Source organism: Bombina bombina, chromosome 6, assembly GCF_027579735.1.
Source record: "Bombina bombina isolate aBomBom1 chromosome 6, aBomBom1.pri, whole genome shotgun sequence".
Lineage (NCBI taxonomy): Eukaryota > Metazoa > Chordata > Amphibia > Anura > Bombinatoridae > Bombina > Bombina bombina.
Genome location: NC_069504.1, coordinates 1,096,616,680 through 1,096,643,303, shown reverse-complemented (window position 1 = coordinate 1,096,643,303; position 26,624 = coordinate 1,096,616,680). Strand labels below are relative to the sequence as shown.

The 26,624-nt window shown below is 39.4% G+C and overlaps 1 long non-coding RNA gene across 5 annotated transcripts in view; it reads right to left on the bottom strand.

The window, feature by feature from the left end:
* The window catches only part of LOC128664226 (uncharacterized), a 203,423-nt gene that overhangs the window by 68,956 nt on the left and 107,843 nt on the right, over window positions 1–26,624 (bottom strand). For 4 of the 5 annotated variants that reach the window (XR_008402938.1, XR_008402935.1, XR_008402934.1 and 1 more), the window contains 2 exons: window positions 4,421–4,466; window positions 1,699–1,772 (listed from right to left, as the gene is read on the bottom strand). This is a non-coding gene — a long non-coding RNA (uncharacterized LOC128664226). Of the gene's footprint in view, window positions 1–278; window positions 1,265–1,698; window positions 1,773–4,420; window positions 4,467–26,624 lie in introns of those variants that run through there. The other variant, XR_008402937.1, reaches the window with a different exon arrangement.

Here is a 26,624-nt window from a genome sequence, read left to right as displayed (position 1 = left end):
CTCTCTGGCAGTGAATGTGTTACAGAGTGCTTGGCAGTGTTAGGATTGGCGCCATGCATGTGGTACACCACACTGATCTGCATTCCACAACAATTGCTAACACTATTACACTGATGATGGATTAGAGGTCTGCACAAGAACAACTGCCTCGTCTGGGACTGACCACAAGGTCACTCTTCAGCTACAACCAGATACCTGACACAGTAGCACGTCAGGGATGGAACCAATTGCAGAATTAGTGAACAGTATGTGGTCTCCATTCTGGCTAATGTGTCACTGATCCCATTGTTAGTTTACATTCTAACAGGGACATGTAAAAATAAAAACCGCAACAGAAAAGCTCTGTGATTAACCCCTAGCCTGCCAGAGATGGCTGCAGTGCACTGTACAACAATGTAAGGTTGCCCTTTCTAGCAGCCAAGGGGTTAAACACATTCAGACTTTTTTTAGGTTTGAGATTATGGTTTTTTTTTTTAATCCAAACAGGAAAACATCAAGAAAATACTTAGGTGCACCCCCCCCCCCATCCCTCAGGTACTTGTATGTTTTTAAAACTTGAAAATCGCACCTATTTATTGTACAGTATTTTCTTTTTCATATAGAAACTGGAAACAAAAAAATCACTTAGAACTTGATTTTATATTATAAAAATCATTTTTCTTCTAAAAATATCTAAAGGACACTTGTTCCAATCCATTAGATATTGCTATAGAAAAATGTCCTATTTGTCTTGGGTGGTTCTTGTCTTCCTTATCTATATTACATTCTATTAGAAAAACCGCCACGGATTTCCTACACCCTAACTGGGTAAACACACGAAAAGGAAGTGCGATGTACCCGACCAATGCAAGACAGGAAAATATGGCAGATAATTGTTTCAATAATAATGACACATTTTACATTTCATAGTGCAAAAGTGGGATTTTAGCTATATTTTTAAGTAAATCTCAAAACAATTGTGTTTTTAACCTATAAACAAGCTGAGAAAGGGAGCGAGTGTAAGGTTGGGGTGACAAGGACTTCTCAGTGATTCCTGCCATAAGTCACATATTAACAGCATGTCTTCTTTCAGACAGCTGTGCATGGATCAGAGTTCAATGCTATAAACATGGCTGGTGCTTTATCTTCACTAATCCTTATTCTCACATTCACAGCGCAGCCTGGGTCACTTCGTAGTGCGTCACTACCCACAATCCTTAGCTGCTGGTAAAGCACTGGTCTTGGTAGCTGACTGTAATGTTCTAACTCAGCGCGAGACTTAAACCTAACATACCAAACAGAAGAATAGTATTACATATTAACCTCTTTGTTGCCAAAGGGCTAAAGCTATGCAGCATAGGCACCGGGTACAGGACCCCTAGACCATGTAAAGCAGAAGCTGAAATAGTGGGACAATAAATACGTTTTAGTACTTTGCTTCCTGAATAAAGCAGGTTTGCAGAGGTGTGTCCCTCTCTACCAATAGAACTGTGGGAGTTGTCTTATCAGCCAGTATTATTGGTCAGACTTAGGCCGAGGTCACAAAAGCAAAGCAGGAATCTACAGCTCTAGCTAAAGTGACCAGTTAGAAAACATTATTATTTCTAGTTGATTTTTAAAGATGATTGAAGGGTGATAAAAAAGTGAGGTCGGTGGAATAAATGGGGGAAGGGGCCAAAAAGTTTGATTTGGTAGTGATATGAAGAAAATAAACCTTACTTGTCATGCTGCAGCACAAACATATTCCTGTAAGCGCCGATCCACCTTTCTTCAGTTGCACAGGTCCCGTCACTCTGCAAAAAAAAAAGGTAACACTGAGCTGCAAAAAAGATCATTTCATTTTTTTATACACATTTATAAATATGAGCGATGCTTGACCAGTGACCCAGCAAATGATCAGGATGATTTGAAGCTTTTTTAAACTAAGTGTGTTTATTTTATATTATGATTTTCGTGTAACCAATTTATATATCAAAATAACTGAGATAAATTGTTACTAAAGTTGATCTATTCATTTGATTTTATGAAACATAATACAACTACATTTCTGTGCCGCTTCTTCCATGAAAATAAAGATTTGACGTTTACAGAAGATGCTGGGAATGACATTGATCCCTGGCCTACAGCTGTGAGAAATAGTAGGGAACATTAGCTATGTCTAAGGGTTTAGGGGTAGCAGCACAAAACTAAATACACCACTGCCCATTAATAATTTGTGATTAAATTGCTGCTCCCAGGTGTTACATTTTTAAAGGGACAGTAAAATTGACTTCAGTTTATAGCATTAATGTATTACATTGCTACAGACATTGCTGCAAATACGGTGGCTACAGAATGCTAAATACACTCCTGCTCTCCTATAAACCTACCTGGGTTTACTCTTCAACAAAAGATATCAAAAGAACACAGCAAATTTGACAATTGAAGCAAATTGGAAAGTTTTTTTTAAAATTGCATGTTCCCTTTGAATCATGAAAGTTTTGTTTCGACTTTACTATCTCTCGAGTTGAAATCTCATTATCAGACAAGCTAATATATTTTATTGTTATAGCTCATATTAGCATTATACAATAAAGATGGAATTATAGAGTTATGTTATCATAAGTGAAAATAGAATGCAAAGTGACAAACTACAGGCAAATTAATTAGTATTAAGTTTCCATCTCTTTAAAGAGATAGTAAACAGTGTGATATTGTAATATAAGATGTTTAACTAGGTGTAGCTAAAAACAAATCCAATATACTTTAAATTATTTTTTTTTGTCCTGTTATTTGACTATGAAAAATGCTGGTTTTCTAAATTCCACTGAGTCCCTATAAAGTAATGGGCACCGCCATGTTTGAACTTAAGTTTTCCCCTTACCTATCTTTCCTGCTGATGACAATGTGTGACCGATAAAAAAACAGGCAATAAAAGTCTTTCCAAACAAGGCTGTATGGAACATATGATTATCTTAAAAGGTTTCCACACAGTCTTGTTTGAACAACAGAGATAATTAGAAAACTAGTTCAAATGTGGCGGCGCACTTATAATTTTGATATTTAAACAACTAATACATATTATTTTAAGAGTAGTTGCATTGAATACATCACTGTGTCTAGCAGGTAATGACCGTATAACATCCCTTTAACGCTGAGAGAAGTCCTAATGCTGGGGCAAAAACAGAACTTACCGGCTGTTTAATATATTTCAAGAGGAAATATATTCACGTTTCAAAATATCTAGAACACACCTGGCAAATATGGTCACACTGTACATTTATTTGCATAACCGGTTATGTCACAAAAAAATCCAGCAGAAAATGCTTATCCCATATGTTCATTTATATTTGATCATTAGTGGAAGATTATTTTATAAAACATTTTCTAACCTTTTGCTCGGTTTGAGCTATCCCGCAAGCATATGAAATATATATTGTTTAACACTGTAGTAATTAACACCTTGTGTTAGCAATATGTTTGTTTTTAAACTGCATTCATTCTTGCAACTCATGGTACAAATATACTAAAAAGTTGTAATGTCTTATTGTGAAAACTAAAATTTGTAGTAACTAAGTACAGTTACAGTCATTAGCTATTAAAAATATATAACAGATATCAATTTTGGAAAATGAACACTATTTTAAAAGGACAGGATTTTATAATATATAGTCATTCTATATACAGACGCTAAATACAGCTTATTAATTATTTTAACGTTTCAGAAGCCTCATAAAGTATGATAAATATAAACGTCTTGCAGAATTAATATTTATTAAGATGTTGCAGATAATATTTTACAGAATTTCTCTCCTCTCTAAAACATTTATATTTTTAGCTCAGAACTAAAGTAGGTTTTACAAATATTTGATTGCTGATACTTAAAGGGACATTCCAGCCAAAAATTTACTTTACATGGATTCATTGTAGTCTTGAATAGAATCATTTTTGTAATATACATGCATTAGCAAAAATGCTTCTAATAAAAGCTATAGCTGTTTCAAATGTGTATTTAAGTATGCACCGTGCACCAGCATTTTAAACACAGCACTTGCTCAGAGAGCCTAAGGTGCTTTTAACATCTGGTAATGACTCAATTTGTTAAGTGCTGACATGATACAAGCCCCACTAATGATCTAAACAACTGCAGTATTTAAATTGCCAGTGCTGTGAGAATATCTATTTATACTTCACGTGCACATGCAGAGAAAAATGTTAACACTAAAACAGTGATAACTTTTACTAGAAGCATTTTTGCTAATACAACTATATTGCAAATTTGTTTCTATTCAAAGATGTAATTCAACTATGTGCATTTAAATTTTGACCGGAATGTTCCTTTAAGATCTCCAGGTTATCAGTCTATAGACAGATCTTAAACATCCACTGTGATATACAGATTTACAAACTACAGTGCTCTTATGAAACACACGATTTGTTAAAAGTCCTGTTAAAAACCTACCTTCCAATTATTGTGTAGTTATTATTATTAGAGGTCTTAAGCTCATCTGTAAAAAAAACAAAGAAAAAGCAGACACAATAAGTCATTATAGTCCCTTAAAATGTTCACTTACCAGCACATGAAATATTCTCTTTTAAACAGATCATTTTTCTCGGCAAACACAAACTATCAGCTGCAAAGGCAAAACAGAGCACGCACCATTACTAGCTAAGCCATGATGTCATGAATTAGATGATTCCATCTGCAAACAAAAGCAATAGTTAAATCCAGAAAGATTGGGTTTAGTGCCTAAGAGGTCTGTATGGGTCTGGTTTTGGCTCCACTCAGCAACACTGTGACCCTACAGTAATGTGAGTTTAGTTAGGGACACCGTGAATGCATTGTGCAATCTGTAAGGCTTGCCTAACAAGTCTAATCACGGGATACTGAAAGCTCAGGTTAAGACAATGAAATGTAATACTTTTAGCACAAAACAGGAACTATACAAGGTGGAACTTCCATGTATCATACTTTATCTTTGTATTTTCCCCCTCAGTTTCCAGGTATATGCAGCTAGATCAGGGATGGCAAATCTTTTTTCAGAGAGTTTCTTAAACTGGTGATAATTGCCTAAAACAAGATCTCAAACACCCATGTATCTTTTGTTGTATTTAAAGGGCATTCATTAAGGAAATATTAAAGGGACAGTCTAGTCAAAATTAAACTATCATGATTCAGACAGAGCATGCAATTTTAAACAACTTACTTCTGTTATCAAGTGTGCTTTGTTCTCTAGGTATCTTTTATTGAAGAGTAAAACTAGGCAGGTTTATAAGAGCTCAGGAGTGTGCACGTGTCTTTAGTACTCCATGTTTCCAGTGTTTTGCAACATTGTATAACAAAGCTACAAATAATGTTGCAAAACACTGCTGACCTTGAGTACTAAAGACACGTGCACACTCCTGAGCTCTTATGAGCCTACCTAATTTCTCTCTTCAATAAAAGATACAAAGAGAACAAAAAAATTTGCTAACAGAAGAAAATTGGAAAGTTATTTAAAACTGCATGCTCTATACTTATCGTGAAAGTTTACTTTACTGTCCCTTTAAACACTTTGTGATTTTAATATAAAATGACCTTCAGACAGAGCATAGAATTTTAAACGAATATACAAGTCACGTCTGCTCCATTCTCTTGGTATCCTTTGTTAAAGGAGCAGCAATGCACTACTGGGAGCTAGCTGAGCACATCAGGTGAGATAATGTCAATATTTATATATGTGCAGTCAACAATTAGCAGCTAGCTCCCAGTAGTGTATTGCTGCTCCTGAGCCTTCCTAGGTATGCTTTTCAACAAATGATACCATGAAAACAAAATAAATGAGATATTATAAGTAGCATGGAAAGTTGATTAAAATTGCATGCTGTATCTGAATCCTGAAAGTTACATTTTGACTTTATTGTCCTTTTAAGTATACATTAGGAGAAAAAAAAAATGCAATTTACTTTATTTCTATCTATCTATCTATCTATCTATCTATCTATCTATCTATCTATCTATCTATCTATCTATCAAATGTGGGTTTTCCAAATCCCATGAGGATTGAAAGTGCACACTGCAGACTTCACAAGGGTATTGCCAAATGCGTTCATCAGGACACTTTCAAACAGCGGTTAAAAGCAAAATCAACAATGGTAGCAGATATTGATTGCAACCCCTGGGTACAAGAAACTACGGGTTTTCTTCTGAAAAGTCTTCTGAAAAATAATATCACCCTTTGCTGCCACAAGTGATTGAGATGTACTGTTTCTTTAAGATCAGCTGTGATAGCAGTGAGACAGCGCACTCTCTATACTAAACATCCTTGTTTTAAACAAAAACTCCACGGTTCATCTATCTGTCTATCTACCAGTCTATCATCTATCTGTCTATCTATCAATCAATCAATCAATCAATCAATCATCATCTGTCTATCTGCCAGTCTATCTATCAATCATCTATCGGTCAATCAATCAATCATCTGTCTATCTAGCAATCATCCATCTCTATATCTATCAATCACCCATTCTCTTTCTCTCTCTCTCTCTCTCTCTCTCTCTCTCTCTCTCTCTCTCTCTCTCTCTCTCTCTCTCTCTATCTATCATCAATCTATCGGTCTGTCTAGCATCAATCTTTCGGTCGGTCCGTCTATTGATCATCACTCTTTATCTCTGTCTATTATCTGTCTGTCTGTCTATCAGGGTTCTTATACAAAACATTTCTTTAAACAGCCCTGACGTATGTATTTTTCATATGTGTCCCTTTTTAAAACGGCAATATGGTCACCCTAGTCTATTATCTATATATCTATCTATCTATTTCTCATCAATCTATCGGTCTGTAAATTTATCTATCATCAAGCTATCTCTCTGTCTATTATCTGTCTATCATCTATCTGTCTATATATCATCTGTCTGTCTGCCTGTCTTTCATATATCTGTCTATATATCATCTATCTATCATCTATCTGTCTATATATCATCTATCTATCTATCTATCTATCTATCTATCTATCTATCTATCTATCTATCTATCTATCTATCTATCATCTATCTGTTTATATATCATCTATCTGTCTGTCTTTAATCTAGATGTCTATATATAATATATTTATTTATTTATTTTATTTATAAAATATTTTACCAGGAAGGATACATTGAGATTTCTCTCGTTTTCAAGTATGTCCTGGGTATATCTATATTTTAACCTCTTAATTGTTACAGAGAAGGAGCATTGCACTTTGTATAAATGGATTGTTCTCTGTCTGACAGCAAAGAGGTTAATACAAGTCAAAACAACTTCAGATCATCTGACTACTATTTCTTTACCTGTGATGCAGAAAAAGTCCCCCTCCCACAGTGCACTGCTGCTGGAGTATTTCAACATAACTGTGCAAAGGGAGTACAATGAGTGATACTGTGCCGGCTTAAGAACACACAGCAAATGTCATATGAGGTTATCAACTGATCGCACAACCAACGCCCTCATTCTTAGCCGCATGTTCTCATATTAACCCTTTGTCACTTGATCTAGGATTTGTTGAAGTACAAGACGTGCCTAACACAAAACAGAGATGGCAAAAATGTGTCTGTGTAACAGCAAACCTTGTCCTGTCCTCACACAGCAACCAGAGCAGAGTAGGGACAATTATTCCTGCTATTTTTTTTTACTAAGAATTCAAATACATTGCAGAACATTCAATAAGGGATGAGGGCTTCAGATAAATTCCATGAAATGTATGCAGGGCACTAAGTCCATAGGACAAATCTAACACTATCAGATACTTAGTGTCGACAGATTAACAATATGCAGAATATTAAAGGACCCCAAAAATGCATAAGGGGCAGAGGTCACTCTCAGACACAGAGGTAATAAAACTACACTCCCAGCATGCTCTCAGGTATCATAATCCTGTGTGTAGTTTACTCAATAACACAAAATATACGAGGAGATATCCAGTGTCTGCCAGGCTCAGACTGATAGGATTTTAAAGGAACATGATACAATGATCTATTATGTTAGAGCGTTCTATAATTGCCCTATTACTGTGTAATAGACTGCTGAACTGGAGCTGAAAACGGCCAGGGATTGGTTGCTATACACAGCGGCCGTGTTCCTCCCTGTACCATTAGTGCACTGCCGATCCAGAGATGACCATAACTATGTGTTTAATCACTTTGTGGGAGACACATTGCTCTAGTTAAACAATTGTGCAACAACAAATGATTCAGAATATAAGAGATTTGTTTTTGTTATTGCTCCTTTATGGCCCTTTAAAGTGAAGGTAAAGTTAACTTGTCAACAATCCAGAATTCAAATATTTTTTAAAATTGAATAGGACTTTAAGTCATCATTTTTTCGGTTTTTACATATCCCGTAATCTAACTTTTTATTTTCATTTTTCGTTTTTCAAAATACGTCCCGTTTTTTTTCTTTTTTTCTTTCTTTTTGATTGACGTTTATTCATCCAGTTGAAATTCTGGCCGTTAGGCGGCCGTGACCCTACGTCATCCCTCTCCTAGATGCACTGCACATGCGCTACATTCTTTTTGCTAATAGTCGCGTCTCTCACGTAACATAGTAATGAATGAATAAAGCTCTTCATTCAATATTATGTTTTCCCAGCGATTAACGCATGCGCATTGGGGATGTAAGATCAGAATCGCGCATGCGCATTTGCAGCGCTCACCATGAAGGCAGTTCTGAGATTACGTATAGAGAGGGTGGGGCCGCTCTATACGTCATGGCACTAAAAAATCCGGAAATAGTGGTTGGGAGGGTTTATCGACGCAACAGCAAGAAAAGAAATGAATCAAATTAAAATATTTGCATTTATTTTTTTATTGAATAAAGTTAGCGATTAGGTTATCCAATGGAAAAAGAATGATTAGATATATTAGGATTACCTAAACTTTACCTTCACTTTAAGGAGACAGTAAACACTTTTAGATTGTAAATATGTACAGTAAAATAACTTTGCAATATACGTTCATGATTTATTTTGCCCCCTTTCCCTGTAATTTAAGTCTGAAAACTGAAATAGCACATGTCTCGGTCTATAATGTACAGTTTGTTATCTAAGTATTACAGCTAAAACCACACAAACACAGTGGCAAGCCCAAGTCTGAATTGGCTCTTGCAAATAAGGAAAATTGCAGCAAACAAGGTGTTAATCTGTTTTAATAGTGTTTAGATTATGCCAGTATGTTAATCTTTAGAAAAATGTTGTAATTACAAAAAGTTTACTGTCTCTTTAAGTACACAAACTATTGGATTGCTAACCGTATATTTTTTGTCTTGTGAATAAAATGAATAGCATGTGCGAAATATCTGTGAATAACGGGCTAGATTACAAGTGAAGCGCTAATTTATTAAGCGCCCATTTATAAGTGGCTGGTTATTGCTACCGCAAGCTTGCAGTTTAGTTCCTTTATTAAAATAAAAAAGATTAGAGGTTTTTTTTAAAACAAATCATAACTGCACAAAGCAGTTTTTAGAGGTTAAAGTGAGTGGGTCTGGGGTGTTAAAAAAAAAAACTCCACTGAAAAGTGCCTTTACATTGCGGTCTATGGGAACAGTGTGTTCATAGTAAATATATATGTGTATGCTTATATAAATATATTTTTTATGTGTTAATATGTGTATAAACACATAAATAAATATCTATATATTCATATTCATATACATTTTTAATTTGCTGCCCATGGCTGCATGACTTACCCCCTTCGCTGCGCTAGGTTCTCAGCCGTGTATGACGGCAACCGAATGAGGCTCCCATTGGAGTCTATGGAAGTGAGCTCTCATGAGCACAAAGGCTCCATGCAATGCAAAGTTGCGTTCACATTACGCTCATCTTGTAATACCAGCGCACATTTGTGTGCAATGGTATTACTGAGTGGAGCACAAATATTGCGCTCACATAAGCAATATTTTGTGCTCCACTTGTAATCTGGCTCTTATTAGCAGAGCAGTTGCTAAGAGAACCAAACACAATCTTTACTTGATACACAGTAGCTATGATCTAATTACCACTTAATGACAGATCTAAGCTATTATTATTATTCTCACTCTAGAGACTAGAACTGCTTTAATGCTGCAAAAGTTTGAGCTGTGCAGTTGGAGATGGTGTTTCTATGACCTGGCCCCCCAAAAAAAGTCTGGTTAAAGGTAGATAAAAGTGGTAAAGAAAAGCATAGTATTTAAAAAACAATTCTTAGTATTTTTTCCAACGTATATGCTTGTACACATACTTGTGCTTACTTTATAATAAAAAAAACTTTAATAATCAAATGTATTTATTTCCCTTGATATCTTTTGTTGCTGTGCATATCTGGATATGCTTAAGAGTGTGCCCATTTCTCAAGCACTATACTGAAGCAGCGTTTGCAACAAGGTATACAATTGTTACATATACAGTACTGTTGCAAACACTGCTGCTATATAGTACTAAGGATGTGTTTGATCATCGGCATATCTGGATATACGCATCAACAAATAATACCAAAAAAAACAAAGTCAGTTTGAGAGAGAAAGTAAATTGAATTATTTGTTTTTATCACACACCCTTTTCACCTTTCATGTCCCCAATTGATCTCTGCTAGTTAATGTTTGTGCAATCCGCTGCTGACACTTGCGTGTCTGTATCTTGTATATGATTGGGTGTTGCTAATGTCATAAGTGGTAGGTATACAGCTGTATAGGAAGATGGGTCACAAGCACCTTAAAAGCTATTACTCTTGCAGTAGTAACACTATTACTCTTGCAGTAGTAACACTTGACAGCGGTTGTTTTCAAACATCTAACAGATTTCAAATATCCCTTTTATGTTTCTTTAATTGAAATAATTGTTATTGAGTTTCTGTCGGACACATTACAAATCATACAAAAGGAATAAAGAAGAACTAGGATGTACAAACACATCAGATAGATAGCTAATGGCAATCACTTGTACCCTCGACAGACACCAGCAATACAAAGGGCCCATCCCCTTGAATGAACAATAAAACTAGGTATATATGTGTCGGGTGTTTGAGAACTTCTGCTGTTCCCATTTTACCTAATTCCTCTCTCCCATTTCCCCCTTGGAAAGTTCATAGTCAATTATCCTCTCTCATAATCAAGTGGAACCACACTTTTTGGAATTGTTCAGTAGTCCTTTGTGACCATACTGCTAATTCTGACATTGTATAGGTGTCTTTAATTTTATCCATGACTTCTGACCAACTAGGTGCCCCCACCTTCCAATGTCTAGCTATACAGATTCGAAAACATGTACAGAGGGTTTTAATGAATGTATTGATCGCTGAATTAAACTGTTTTACCCTTTCATTAAGTAGTGTCTGGGATATCGTTAGTGTAATATTCTCATCTAATGTGTTGCTTATTAATTCCGAGAGTTTCACCCATAGTGGTTGCACTTTTGGGCAATCCCACCACATATGTCCCCCTCTCCCTACAACCTCTGTAGCAAGTCACTTTACTTTGTGAAGTGATGTGTGCTGTCCGCTCAGGCTTAAGATACCACCTGAAAGCCACCTTAATGCAATTTTTCTTCATATCCGCGCTCAACAGTCCCTTACTGGATTCTAGCAAAATTTCGTCCCATTTTCCTTTCTCCTTCACCTCCCCAACATCTTTCTCCCATCTTTCTATGAGGGAAGACTTGGAAATAGTCCTCGTCTCCTGGAGCAACAGGTATATTTGAGAAATCACGTTTCCCTCTAGAGGGTGTATTGCAAATCTTTTCCAGGGAGGTAAAGGGTTGACCCGATCTGTTAGATATATATTTAGAGATAGCTGACAATATCTATAAGTAAAGGAACTAGTGTAATTTATATGGCTGGATTTTATCTCTAATCTGATTAAAAGTGAGTACTTTAGTTTAGTCCAAGAAGTCTGCCACCCTATATAGATCCTTGTTTTCCCATTTCCCCACTGATTTTCTAAGTTCTAAGGGCAGTAAAAATTTCAAGGGTATTAAAGGGACATTCAACACTGCCCACAACATTAATCTATTTTGAAAAACTAAAAATAAAGATCAAGCTGCACCTTGCCCCGTTTCTCTTACTTCCTGCCTTCACTGTTGAATCCTCTACGATCACTTCGAAATTGGTGTCCTAACATGGCTTCCTAACTCCCCCCACCGTGACGTATTCACCTTCTTTTTCAAACCAGCAGCCAATGATAGGCCATTCCTCGGACTGCAATCCAAGCGAGTTCACGGCCGTTAGCGCATGCGCAATAAACTAGGAACACTAAAAGCGGAACCATAATAAGCCAATTTGTTTCCGTTCTGCTTATATTACGCATAGTACTCTGAAACAAATTGGCTTATTATGGTTCCGCTTTTAGTGTTCCTAGTGTATCGCGCATGCGCTAACGGCCGTGAACGTGCTTTGCATTGAAGTAGGAGAGATGGGATATCACTGGCAGCTAGTTTGAAGAAGAAGCTCTATACGTCACGGTGGGGGGAGTTAAGCAGCCATATTAGGACAACAATTTGGAAGTGATCGTAGAGGATTCAACAGTGAAGGCAGGAAGTAAGAGAAAGGGGGCACGTTGCAGCTTGATCTTTATTTTTAGTTTTTCAACATAGATTATTGTTGTGGGCAGTGTTGAATGTCCCTTTAATAAAGATTGAGGGGGATATAGTCTCAGTTTTTGGGTGATCTTATACCACATATGCACTGTTTCCATAGTTACTGGGGATCTATATGTGAGTGATTTTGTTTTCAGTGTGGGGTCCCACAAAACATCTGCCGGACTTTCACAACCTGCGATATCTGTCTCTATTCTTGGCCAGATGACCTCCTTTAAGTTTTTCCCTAAGATGATAGATTGTGCCAGCCTAGAGGCTTGGTAATACTCCACCAGATTCGGAACTCCCCCCCACTTGTCTATGTTGTTTCAGTAGCTGAGATGCTATTCTTGCTTTCCTATCACCTCTTAGAAAATGAAGCAGATCTGCCTGTAAGGCATTCAAGTCTGCCAGGGGGATCTCAATCGGCAAAGCTCTGAAAAGGTACATGATCCTGGGAAGGACATTCATTTTAATAGCCGATAGTCTCCTGTACCACGAGAACCTTCCCTTTTTCCAGTTATTAAGGTATTTCCTAACAGTTTTATAGATGGGTACGTAGTTTAATCTGTATAAGTCTGTAAAATTATTATTTAACTTAACCCCAAGGTATGTAATGTGTTTTTTTGCCCATGTTAAATTGAAATTCAGTTCTACCGTTTTTTTTTTTTATGTGAGGGGGGAGACAAATCGGGAGGGCCTCACATTTATTCAAATTAACCTTATATCCCGAAATTTCTGAAAACTTCCGTAAAATGTTGTATATGTTAGGCAGAGAAATCAAGGGCCTGGTCAATGTTAACAAGACATAATCAGCAAATAATGTCAATTTATATCCCCCACTTGACAACTGCACCCCCGTCACATCTACCGACTGTCTAAAGAGCGCTGCCAGCGGCTCAATGCAGATTGCGAATAATAGTGGCAAAAGCGGGCACCCTTGGCAAGTCCCATTCAGAATATCTATAGACCTCGAAACGTATCCTGCAGCTCCCACCACCGCCGTTGGCCTTGAGTATATGGTTGCAAGTGCCTTTATAAACGCCCCTTTAAATCCCATTTTATCTAGTACCCCAAACATGAAATTCCAATCTACCCTATCAAATGCCTTTTCTGCGTCGAGTGATAGAAGTAGGGCTGGCGTCTCAATCTTTGCTAAATAATCTACCAAGGTCACAATTCTCCTCACATTATCCGGGGCCTCCTGTTCCCTTACAAATCCCACTTGGTCTTGATGAACCAGTGAGGGCAGAATCAATTTCAGCCTATTTGCCATAATGTTTGTGAAAATTTTAAGATCTGTATTAATCTGAGATATAGGCCTGTAGTTCTTCCCTGCCTTAGGTATTACCACAATCTTAGCTTGCAACATTTTCCAAGGTAGCTCCTCTCCCACTAGGATCCCATTACAAAAGGTTAGTAGATGAGGCAATAATTCTGTCCTAAAGCGTTTGTAATATTCTCCTGTAAGGCCATCTGGGCCCGCTGCTTTCCCTGACTTGAGGTCTTTAATGACTGTCAGAATTTCGTTGGCTGTAATCTCTGAATTAAGTTTTGTAAGGTCTGAGTCCTGTATTACCTTTAAATTAGCCTGCTGTAAAAGATTGTTTGTCTGCAGAGTGAGATCCCCCAAAGACACCATTTTCCCATCATATAAGTTCTCATAATACTGGGCAAAAGTTTCAGTTATTTCCTGAGGGTTTGAGGTGGGAGTCCCGTTCTGCCTATGAATGGAGGGTATAGCAAAGAATTTGGTTCTCTCCCTCAATTTAAATGCCAGATACTTGTCCGGCTTGTTTACATAAACATAATAATGAGCTCTCAGCTTCATAGCCGCTCAAATAGAAGATTCATTTAAAATTTTGGATAACTCTTGTCTTATGGACTGGAGAGTCTTATAAACCCCCGACGATAAGGTGTGTCTATGTTCTTTCTCAAGTACCTCAACCTCTCTCTGAATAGTATTTATTAATTGTGTCGATCTTCTTATCAATACCGATTTCTCTTTAATAAGTAGGCCTCTCAAGTAAGGTTTATGTGCAGCCTACGTAACGGATTACTGGTGGACCCCACATTTATCTGCCAGAACTCCTGCATTGCTTTTAATATTCTCTCATGTATCTCTGGACCTAAGGAGTGTTGGGTTATATGTCCACGTTCTTTGTCGTGAAAAATTTAGAATTCATGAGAGCTCTAAGATCACCAAGGAATGGTGAACAGACACATGGTTGTGTGCTTGAGGCAACCAGGTTAGGGGCTATTATTTGGCTCACATAAATATAATCTAAGGTAGAATATGATTTATGTGTCGGCGAGTAGTATGTGTAGTCATGCTTAGAATTACCCACCGCCTACCAAGAGTCTATAAGATTGTGTGCTCCCAATGATTCTCTAATTGACTTAACGATGACATTATGCCTGTGCTGCTTACTTGACATCCCTGAGGGTCCTCCTCCCGAAAAAGAAGTCATAGATACGTTGAAATCCCCCGCCAAAATTATTATATCCTGTGACCACTGGGTGAGATGATGCGATATCCACCTAAAAAAGGCATTCTGTGTTTCGTTAGGTGCATATATGTTACACAATGTAATTTTGGTGTCTTGAATTGTGCCTTGAACTATCACAAATCTACCCTTCCTATCCCTAATCACTTTTTCAAGTACGAAGTCTAAGGATTTTTTGCAATAAGATCGTCACCCCCCTTTTTTTTTAGTCCGTTGTAGAATGGAAGTGTTGGGGAAACTGGTATAACCAATATTTTGGTATTGTCTGGGCTATGAAATGAGTCTCCTGAAGAAATATAATATTTGCTTTTAGTTTCAGGTAATGTGTCATGGCCATACGTCTTTTATTATCTGTATTCAGTCCTCTAACGTTATGGGAGATAAATCTTAAATTATGTGACATCATTGTTCCTCAGCGTAACTCTCTCCATCTCCCATTTATTAACTGTCCCCATGAACCCTTCATTGTTATGGTAAAAGTCTCTTTTTTCAGTAACCTGTAATATCTGTGTCGCCCTCTCCCCTCGTCTCCTCTCTTGCTCCGCCATTACATACCTATAGGGAAATACCTGGTTTGAAAAAAACAAAACACTAAATAACAGCAAAAAACAAAAACAAGAACAAGAACTTTTTTGGTCCCTTTAGGACCCCACCACATAATGTGCAGTTACAAATATATTTTAGTTGCTATGACAATACATGAATCTTGAGTGTAAAGGCTATACAGAAACAATGGGAGCCCTCGTGCGACCTAGCCCTCAAAAGTGCAGCAGTTAGAAAACTAAAACATTTAAAAAATAAATATAACTTTTTCAACAGGAAATAGACTTTCTTTTCGTGCTAACAGTACATAAACATCTTATCCAACTTTGCCTGATTACTTCTGGCTTTGCTCCAATGTTCACGGTCCCTTCCCTACTGCAATGATAAGTAAACCCCTTAACACATAGCAGGAAGGTAAAGAAACATGAAGCAAATACACCATTATTATACTCTGCTAGCTGTCCAGTGGTATAGTAGACCGAGAGTACTCACAAATAGTCCTCCCTCCTCAAATGGATTGTACCCCAGGAGAGACTTAGCTCCTCCATCTTAGTTACTGTCTATTATTCCCAAAGGATTCAGGTCTTTCGCCTCTTTTCCGGAATCTTGCCTGTTTCTGACAAGGTTTCCCCCCATGACTGATTTGGTCTGAGGGTTCAGCCTGTTGCAAAAGAGCCGGAGGTTCCATCTTCATCCTTCGACACGCCTCTAGTATCTCCTGGGGTTCTTTAATGAAGAATGACCAAAAGGAAAGCCCCACCTTTATAGGACCTGGTTTTTCCTCAACAGGGAAGTGAGAGGTCGAAGAGAGCTTCTTCTCTGTAATGTCCTCAGACAAAGGTCCTGGAAGAACTGGATAATATTGACTTGGTATTTGTATGTGGGATTTTTTCTCGCTGCCGCAAGTATTTCCTCCTTTTTCTGAAAACGTAGCATTTTTATAATGACATCTCTGGGAGGTTCTTCCCCCTTAGGTTTAGGCCTGAGTGCCCAATGTGCCCTTTCCATCTGAAATTTTTCGTCCCCTACAGAACCAGTGATACCATGAAAAAGGCTGAGTAGATATGAATTCAGTTCCTTAGGACCTATTGATTCTGGAACTGCTTTCAGATGCAGATTAGATCTGTGACATTGATTCTCCAAATCTTCCAGCTTGTCGTATATGTCTTCTATATCTTTCTGTTGGGAGGTGACTATATGCGTTACTTCATTCAGACCTTCCACCATAGAGTCTCCATTTTCTTCCAAGGAATTTACTCTTGATCCCAACTCCACTACCTCGTTTTAAATCTGCTATACTGTTGGTCACAGAGTTTTGCAAGCTCCATCTTTTCTAAAAGTTCTCAAACTTTACATTAATATCCTGCTTGGAGACTAGTTGCTCCAGATCAGCTTTTGTTATGGGCCTTGAGTCTTCGGTCCCTTCTTTAGATCCCACCTCCATATCTCTCTCTTCATCTGATTGTTGCGCTTGTGTGTCAGAGAGTTTATCACCCCTTGCAGGTTTAAAAAAGAGACTAGTTGCAGACTGTTTATTCAGTGGGTTCACTTTGGCATTTTTTCTGGCAGCCATCTTAGTACACCTTTTCTTCCCACCTAAATGGAATCAGGTCTAAGGAACAAAATGGTATGCAAGAGGGCAAGCTGTAGTGTGATTAAGTCATGGGCCTCCTCACAGTCTCTATTGTATAGTAATATTCACAACTGCTATTTGGATCTATCCTTTTATGTTATATTGCATCCAGTTCCTCCTTTTCACTGCCAGCACTTACAGTAGCATTCTTATATCAATCCGCATATAGCCCTTCACAATGTCATGTAAGGATCCTTATAACCCCATTCAAACAGCTTTCTCCCATAATAATGTCCCTGGGGAAGTCCTCCATAAGGCGCTCATTGAATTAAACCAGCCCAGCAGGACAACTGTTTCATACTTATCACTCCGTAGCTTAGGAGCTGCAGATATCGGGCACTCTCCTTTCCTCCTTCTCCGTTCTATAGCATACTTATCAGCCTTCCCTTTAAGCTGTAAATATCACCTCCTGCTCTGCCATGTCTTCCTTCCCCAATATGCACTCACTCAGCCGTTTCACAGAGGCGCCACGTGTACTTTAATGATGGCGTCTAGCCTGTTCCTTCACAGGACTCTTCTGAAATTGTCTCCGTGTTGGTAATCCTCCTGTGCTGAGGTTAGTAAAATGATGTCCGAGTGTTCAGGACTCCTTGCGCTCACATAATGTTCCTGTGCTTTGCCTCTTACAAGGATGTATGGCCTATATTAAGATTACACTGCACGGAGCTCTCCTCTTAGGCAGCCATTCCTTAACACCACCAGGCTCCACTTGCCTTTTATGTTTCTTTAAAGGGACATGAAACACAAACAAATTCATTTGTGATTCACATAGAACATACAATTTTAAATAACTTTCAAATGTACTTCTTTTATCTAATGTACTTTGTTCTCTTGGTATCCTTTAATGAAAAGCATACCTAGGTAGGCTCAGGAGCTAGCTGCTGATTGGTGGCTGCACATATATGCCTTTTGTGATTGCCTTACTGATGTGTTCAGCTAGCTCCCAGTAGTGCATTGCTGCTCCTTCAAGAAAAGATATCACAAGAATGAAATAAAATTGATAACAGAAGTAAATTGGAAGTTGTTTACAAATGTATGCTCTTTATGAATCATGGGTTTCAGGTCCCTTTTAACACGCAGCATGAAATGTAAAGGTACGGCTCTGTATCCTGTGCTGCAGTAACAATCCTGGTGTTCTCACTACTCCAATCAGGTTAGTGTGAATAATACAGAAGTCTGATCCATACTACGTAGTAACCGCTCGATCAGTGCTAATTTATAGGCACTGCATGAGTTAACGTAAACACATACATACACATGTAAATAACTGTTCATATAGAAAAAATACTTACAGGGCTATAATAATTTATTAGAGCATGTCATTTTAACACTAACGACACCCTCAACTAACATTCGCAAAGGAGTTAAACACATAGTTTATATACCACTCAGTGGGAACACACCGCTGCTGCTGATTGGCTCAGGCTCAGTTTATGCTCGGGACCAGCAGTTCTTTAGTGTAGCTAGTGTTAAAAACAAATTAATGTCGTTTTATTATTACAGCCCATTAAGTTTATAATGAATGTGCATCTTTACCACTGGTTAATTCCCAAACATATATATATTTATCACTGATATACATATATATATATTTTATTACTTCTGCAATGCACTACTGGGAGGTAGCTGAACACATCTGGTGAACCATATTTGTGCAACCACCAATCACCAGCTAGCTCCCTTTAGTGTGTTGCTGCATCTAAGCCTACCTACGTATGTTTTTCAACAAATAATATTAAGAGAATGAAGCAAATTTTATAATAGAGGTAAATTAGAAAGTTGGTAAAGACTGAATGTTCTATCTAAATCATGAAAGTTTAATTTTGACTTTACTGTCCCTTTAAGTCCTATGATGAGATACGTCTGTTGGCTGATGACCTGTAGAATACTGATTTTCCTGAAATTCCTCTAGCTGAATAATATCTTCATATGCAAATTATCATACTGAATAATCTACTTTTGATAAAATGTTATACTCTGATTAGTATTGCTTTGCTACCAAGGATATATCCAGCCCATATATTAGCATCTGAAATCCCATGCAGTATTGACGCAATCCCCCTATATGGTACAATACCTCATTTACAGTCAGTGCCACCACCACAACCGTTGTCAATATTGTGTTGATTAGGATTAGATGGAAGTGATTAGAAGATTACATGAGATATTTAGCTATGCCCTAAATCAGTGACTTCCTAACAAGTAATATCACCTATAAATATGTATGGCTATTAACCACACAATAATAATACATTTCCTAAAAATGTCCAGTGGCACAGGGCAAGATTAAAGTGAATGTAAATTTGAACGAATAAGTGCCTGGTTTTTTAAAAACCAGGGCACTTTCATTAATTAAAATGTACAACATTTTTTTTTAAAATACCTTTTTCTTTAGGAAACCCAGACCGGTGATCCTCCGCACGCAGCTCCGGCTGTTCTTAGCACAGCAATGACAAATCCGCTTCCTCCAATCATTGCCTGCACCCCTCCAGCTCATGAGGCCACACATCTATTGTAGGAAGCCGGTTTCGGCGTCGATATGCTAAGCACAGCAGGAGAAGTGGGCGGAGGATCTGCTTTCCTAAAGAAAAAGGTGAGTATTTAAAAAAAAGCTTCAATGTAAATTTTAATGAATGAAAGTGACCCTGTTTTTATAGTATTTTTAAAAACTGGCAGTCCCTTTAAGGTAAGGTTGCAGGGGAACCTCTAACTTCTGGGCTTTCCCACCCACCAGAAGTCACTAAAGTTCCCAATCCTAGTCCTGCTTTTCCTGATGCCACAGTGTTAGTTATGCCAACACTAGTGCAGACCGTTATAGCTTTCCATAGCCTTGCAGTGCTAGGACATAAGATTGAAATAAACCTCTGTCTGTCTGTCAGTCTGTCTATAGTTTTGAACTAAATCACTAGGGACTAGCCAGAGAATGCAGCTCTTGTGGTAACTTGCGTGCCGGCCATGTAAAGCGAATCTTGCAGAGGGATTAGTGGGATATTGTAAATAGCTGTGTTTAAAAGGTGAATTTGGGACAGTATCAGAGTATCTCTTTACATCTGAGCCAATTAGCATGTGTCATGTGTGAGAGCCATGTGTGCGGCACAAACTGTATAATACAGTGAGGGCTGAGGTCTTGTTATTGAGCATTTAATGCTTCAACAAGTGAGCAAAAGAGATATGATTATTTGTTCTCTTTACTATCTATCCATCCATCTATCTATCCATCTATCCATCCATCCATCTATCTATCTATCTATCTATCCATCCATCCACCTATCCATCTATCTATCTATCCATCCATCCACCTATCCATCTATCTATCTATCCATCCATCCACCTATCCATCTATCTATCTATCTATCTATCTATCTATCTATCTATCTATCTATCTATCTATCTATCTATCTATCTATCTATCTATCTATCTATCTATCTATCTATCTATCCATCCACCTATCCATCTATCTATCTATCTATCTATCTATCTATCTATCTATCTATCTATCTATCTATCTATCTATCTATCTATCTATCTATCTATCTATCCATCCACCTATCCATCTATCTATCTATCCATCTATCTATCTATCTATCTATCTATCTATCTATCTATCTATCTATCTATCTATCTATCTATCTATCTATCCATCCACCTATCCATCTATCTATCTATCTATCTATCTATCTATCTATCTATCTATCTATCTATCTATCTATCTATCTATCTATCTATCTATCCATCCACCTATCCATCTATCTATCTATCTATCTATCTCCTGTTCATGTGTCTATCTATCTATCTATCTATCTATCTATCTATCTATCTATCTATCTATCTATCTATCTATCTATCTATCTATCTATCCATCCACCTATCCATCTATCTATCTATCCATCCACCTATCTATCTATCCATCCACCTATCCATCCATCCATCCATCTATCTATCCATCCATCCACCTATCCATCTATCTATCTATCCATCCACCTATCCATCTATCTATCTATCTCCTGTTCATGTGTCTATCTATCTATCTATCTATCTATCTATCTATCTATCTATCCATCCACCTATCCATCTATCTATCTATCTATCTATCTATCTATCTATCTCCTGTTCATGTGTCTATCTATCTATCCATCCACCTATCTATCTATCTATCTATCTATCTATCTATCTATCTATCTATCCATCCACCTATCCATCTATCTATCTATCTATCTCCTGTTCATGTGTCTATCTATCCATCCACCTATCTATCTATCTATCTATCTATCTATCTATCTATCTATCTATCTATCTATCTCCTGTTCATGTGTCTATCTATCTATCCATCCACCTATCTATCTATCTATCTATCTATCTATCTATCTATCTATCTATCTATCTATCTATCTATCTATCTCCTGTTCATGTGTCTATCTATCCATCCACCTATCTATCTATCTATCTATCTATCTATCTATCTATCTATCTATCTATCTCCTGTTCATGTGTCTATCTATCCATCCACCTATCTATCTATCTATCTATCTATCTATCTATCTATCTATCTATCTATCTCCTGTTCATGTGTCTATCTATCTATCCATCCACCTATCTATCTATCTATCTATCTATCTATCTATCTATCTATCTATCTATCTATCTATCTATCTATCAATCTCCTGTTCATGTGTCTATCTAGTTATCATCTGTCTGTCTGTATCTAGCTAATATACATAACTATTTTGTTCTCCTTATGCGACACAGAAACAGATTTTGCAGGCAAATACCAGTTGACAGGCTAAGTTTGAATTTCTTTACTGATTTCATTCTTACCACTACTTATGGAAGTCTTTAAAAAAAAAAAAAAGATAGAATAAATTTGAACAGTAAAAGATCTGCATATACAAAATAATGTGTCAAATGTATTTAAAACGGTCATTTGTTTAGTGACATTTTCTATTGTTTTGCAGTTCATTAAAAACCTATTGGGTATGTTTATCTGATTTCCCTGCCTTGACCAGTTAGGTACTGGTACCAGTGAGCTTCTGCACTGATCAAGCATTCACTGAAGCGCATGTTGCGAGTTCTGGATACTGCAGCCCCTCTGGGGCAGTGGAAGGAAACACAATTTCCATCAGTAAATTATAGAAAATGTGGGCAAATACAAATGAAAGAACATTCCAATTGTTATACAAATAATAATGTAAAAAGAAATTAACGTTTGAGCGTACTGTCCCTTTAACAAGTAAAACAGCAATCTGACTAATATAGTTTCTACAGGTAATAAATCTGATTGAGCAGATTACGTTATCTCCCTTGCGCTTTAGGCACCAGTAGTTAGCATAGTGTGTGGCGCCCTGGGGTAAGGCTTACACCTCGCTTGGCTGCAAAAGCTGTGGAAACTAACTGCACAATGCAAGGAAAATAACGAGAGAGGACAGGTCTTAAAGGGACGTAACATGTCTTGTAATTACAAGAGTTTCTATAGCTTTGCAATACATTAACATATCAAGTAAGCGAGAAAGCTTTATGAATAAACATCTTGTTTGCTACAAGTGGCTAAACTCCACCTCCTACCACCACCACTTGTTTTATTGGAAGGAACCAATCCAGACTTGCTACTGGAGTATACAAGCGTAGCCACTGTCATTATGTTAGCTACACTTGCATTGATTTGCAGTAACCAATGATAACCCCAGTTAGGGACATATATAAAGCAGGGTTAGGTTTGTGATATCTGCTTTCAAATCTCATAATTTGAAAATGTTACGGTTACCCTTAGTCTCGCTGAGAGATGGACCGCTTAGTAGCCTGGATCCCTATTGCTAAAGAGGGGAGAAGCTGCTTTCCATAGTATTCTATATGAGTCTCGCAAATATAGAATAATCTCCCTTAGCTGCAGTACAGCTAGGATACCCTTCTGCCCACAAAAACGAGTCAACGCTGCGATTGAGGGTCAAACAAGAACTCAGGACTGGGATGCCCAGCCTGCTTTTTATTAAGGTTACATGCACACAGGGCACTCCCAGGGGGAGAGGGGGGGGGGGGAAGCACAAAATCCCCCATCACACATTTAGATAGAGAGCACTGTCCTTTGACAGGCCACAATAGGATTACAGTACTTAAGATAACAAGTTTACAAGTTCATCTTATCAATTAGCAGTCTGGCTCCAGAGGTGATTAGACAATAGTTTCTAAAAGCTGAAAAAAAGTTAACTCTTTATGAAATGATACTTGTTACGGTTTTCTTGGAGCCCTTCTTAGGCGCTGGCTTGGCTGGTTCAGGCATTGCTGCTGGGAAATAAGCTCTTCACAACAAAATAACTAATGCTTCTGTAACAGTGCTCCCTTTCTGTGGAACACTCTGGCAGACACGGTCTGACCCCTTTTCGGGGCAGACTAAGGCTGTCCAGACCGCTGGTTATGCGGGGCTGAGGTCGGTTTGTCTGGACAACCCGTCGGCGTTGCCATTCTGTTTCCCAGGTCTGTAAGTAATGGTGAAATTGAAGGGTTGCAACGATAAGCTCCAACGTAATAGCCTGCCGTTATCTCCAGAGACCCGGTTCAGCCACACCAACGGGTTATGGTCGGTGACCAGGGTGAACTCCTGACCATATAAATAGGGAGTCAATTTCTTTAATGCCCACACCAAAGCCAAACACTCCTTTTCGACCGCTGCATAGCTGACTTCGCGGGGCAGGAGCTTCCGGCTGATGTAGGCAACTGGATGCTCCCCTCCATCTTCGCCTACTTGGCTGAGGACGGCTCCCAGCCCGAACATGGAAGCATCTGTATGGACGATAAAACGTTTGTTAAGGGCTGGGGCCGCCAAGACAGGAGCGTTAATTAGAGCATTTTTGAGAGCCTGGAAAGCCGTTTCACAGTGGGGAGACCACAGGACCTGTCGAGGTAAGTTCTTCTTGGTCAAGTCAGTCAGGGGTTTGGCAAGTGTGCTGTAGTTTGGTACGAACCGTCTATAGTACCCTGCCGTGCCCAGGAAGGCTAGGACCTGAGTCTTAGTGATGGGGGTGGGCCAATTGGCGACAGCTTCTATCTTGGCCGGCTCTGGTCGCTGCTTTCCACACCCCACCCGGTGACCCAGGTACTGTACCTCGGCCATCCCAAAGTGGCATTTTTCTGGCTTCAGAGTCAGGCCAGCAGCCCGGATCTGATCCAGAACCATTCCTACATGAGCTAAGTGGTCCTCCCAGGACTCACTGTGGATCGCTATGTCGTCCAGGTAGGCGCAAGCAAAACTCTGGAAGCCATCCAGGAGCCTATCCACCAAGCGCTGGAATGTAGCTGGGGCATTCTTCATCCCAAACGGCATTACCCTAAACTGATATAAGCCGAATGGGGTGACGAATGCCGACTTGGGGATAGCCTCCGGGGCCAGGGGAATCTGCCAGTAACCTTTGCAGAGGTCAATAGTGGTCAGGTAATTTCCCCTGGCTATACGATCGAGTAGCTCGTCTACCCTGGGCATAGGGTAAGCGTCCGTCACGGTTTTTTCATTGAGCCTCCGATAGTCTACGCAGAACCGGGTGGTCCCATCTTTCTTGGGCACCAAGACAACTGGGGAGGCCCAGGGACTATCGGAGGGCTCAATTACCCTGAGCTGGAGCATCTCATCGATCTCCTTCTTCATTCCTGTCCTAACTGCTTCAGGGATTCGGTACGGAGCCTGGCGCAAGGGAGCTTGTCCCGGAGTATCTACCTGGTGGGTGGTTAAAGTAGTGTACCCTGGCTTCGGGGAGAAGGTGAGGTGTTTGGACTGGAGGAGTTGGCTGAGCTGCTCCCTTTCAGTGGGGCTAAGTCGGTCTCCTATCTGAACCTGAGCCACTATACCTGTGGGGAGACTCTTTTCTAATAGGTCTGGAATGGGTAGACTGTCGGGGTCTTCCTGAGGGGAACAACATACGGCCGTCACGTTCTCTGGTCGCTCAAAATATTCCTTGAGCATGTTTACATGGAATGTCTTTCTAAGATTGTTGTCATGGCAGCTAGCTATCACATAAGTGGTGTCTCCCCTTTTCTCTACGATCTGGTAGGGACCCTGCCAGGACGCCTGCAATTTGTCTGTCTTCACCGGCTTAAGTACTAACACCTTTTGTCCTATGGTGAAGATTCTCTTTCGGGCCCCCCGATCGTACCATACTTTCTGTCTTCTCTGGGCCAACTGGAGATTAGCCCGCACGGATTTGGCTAATTGCTCCATTCGGTCCCTGAGTTCCAGCACGTATGGCACAATGGGGACACCGTCAGCCTCCATCTCTCCCTCCCAGTGCTCCCGGATCAGGTTTAGGGGTCCCCGTACCTTTCTTCCGTAGAGCAACTCGAAGGGAGAGAACCCTGTCGTTTCCTGGGGCACCTCCCGATAAGCAAATAGGAGGTGCGGCAGGAAGCGTTCCCAGTCTCGGTATTCCTGAGTGAACGTCTTGAGCATTTGCTTGAGGGTCCCATTGAACCTCTCACACAGCCCGTTCGTCTGGGGGTGGTATGGGGAGCTCAGGAGGGACTTAATTTTGCAAACCTGCCAGAGTTGTTGGGTCAATTCAGCCGTAAATTGGGTGCCTCGGTCGGATAGGATTTCTTTTGGAAATCCTACCCGGGAGAACACCTGTACTAGTGCATTTGCTACCGTATCCGCTTGTATGTTGGATAGGGCGACAGCCTCTGGGTACCTGGTAGCGTAGTCCACTACGGTAAGAATGTAGCGCTTACCGGAGGGACTAGGGGTAGCCAGTGGTCCCACTAGGTCAATAGCAACCCGGCTGAAGGGTTCCTCTACAATGGGCATATTTACTAGATGGGCTTTAGGGTGATCGCCTCGCCTTCCTACTCGTTGACACACATCGCAGGTGTTACAGTAAGTTCTAACGTCAGCGTGCACCCCTGGCCAAAAGAACGTGTGAGTAATGCGGTGTAGGGTACGGGTTACGGCTAGGTGGCCTGCTAAGGGGATGTCGTGGCCTATCTTGAGGATTTCTTGATGGTATTTGTGGGGCACTACCAGCTGTCGCCTACGCTGTCCCCTTTTCTCTGTCCAGCGGTATATTTTCCCTTTTTCCCATAAGAATGTTTCGTTATCTGCCCCGCCCCCTCCGGTCTCTGCTCGTTCCCGGTACTTTTGTAAAGTCGGGTCAGTCTTAGACTCTGTCTCGAAAGCATCTGGGGTGTCCCAGGGTATGGGGCCTAACATGTCAGGCAAGGTCGGGGTAGGTCTTACCTGTGTCTCCCGCACTGGTGAGAGCTCTCGCTCCATCCGGGCTTGGGCCCGTGTAGTCACTGGGTCCGCCTCGTTGTTGCATACTGGAGCATAGGCAGAAGTCATGGGGCCCAAATCGTTGCCCAGTAGTACTTCGGCAGGTAAATTATCCATTATGCCCACGTTCACAGCCCCCTTTCCCGCTCCCCAATCAAGATGCACTTGAGCTGTTGGA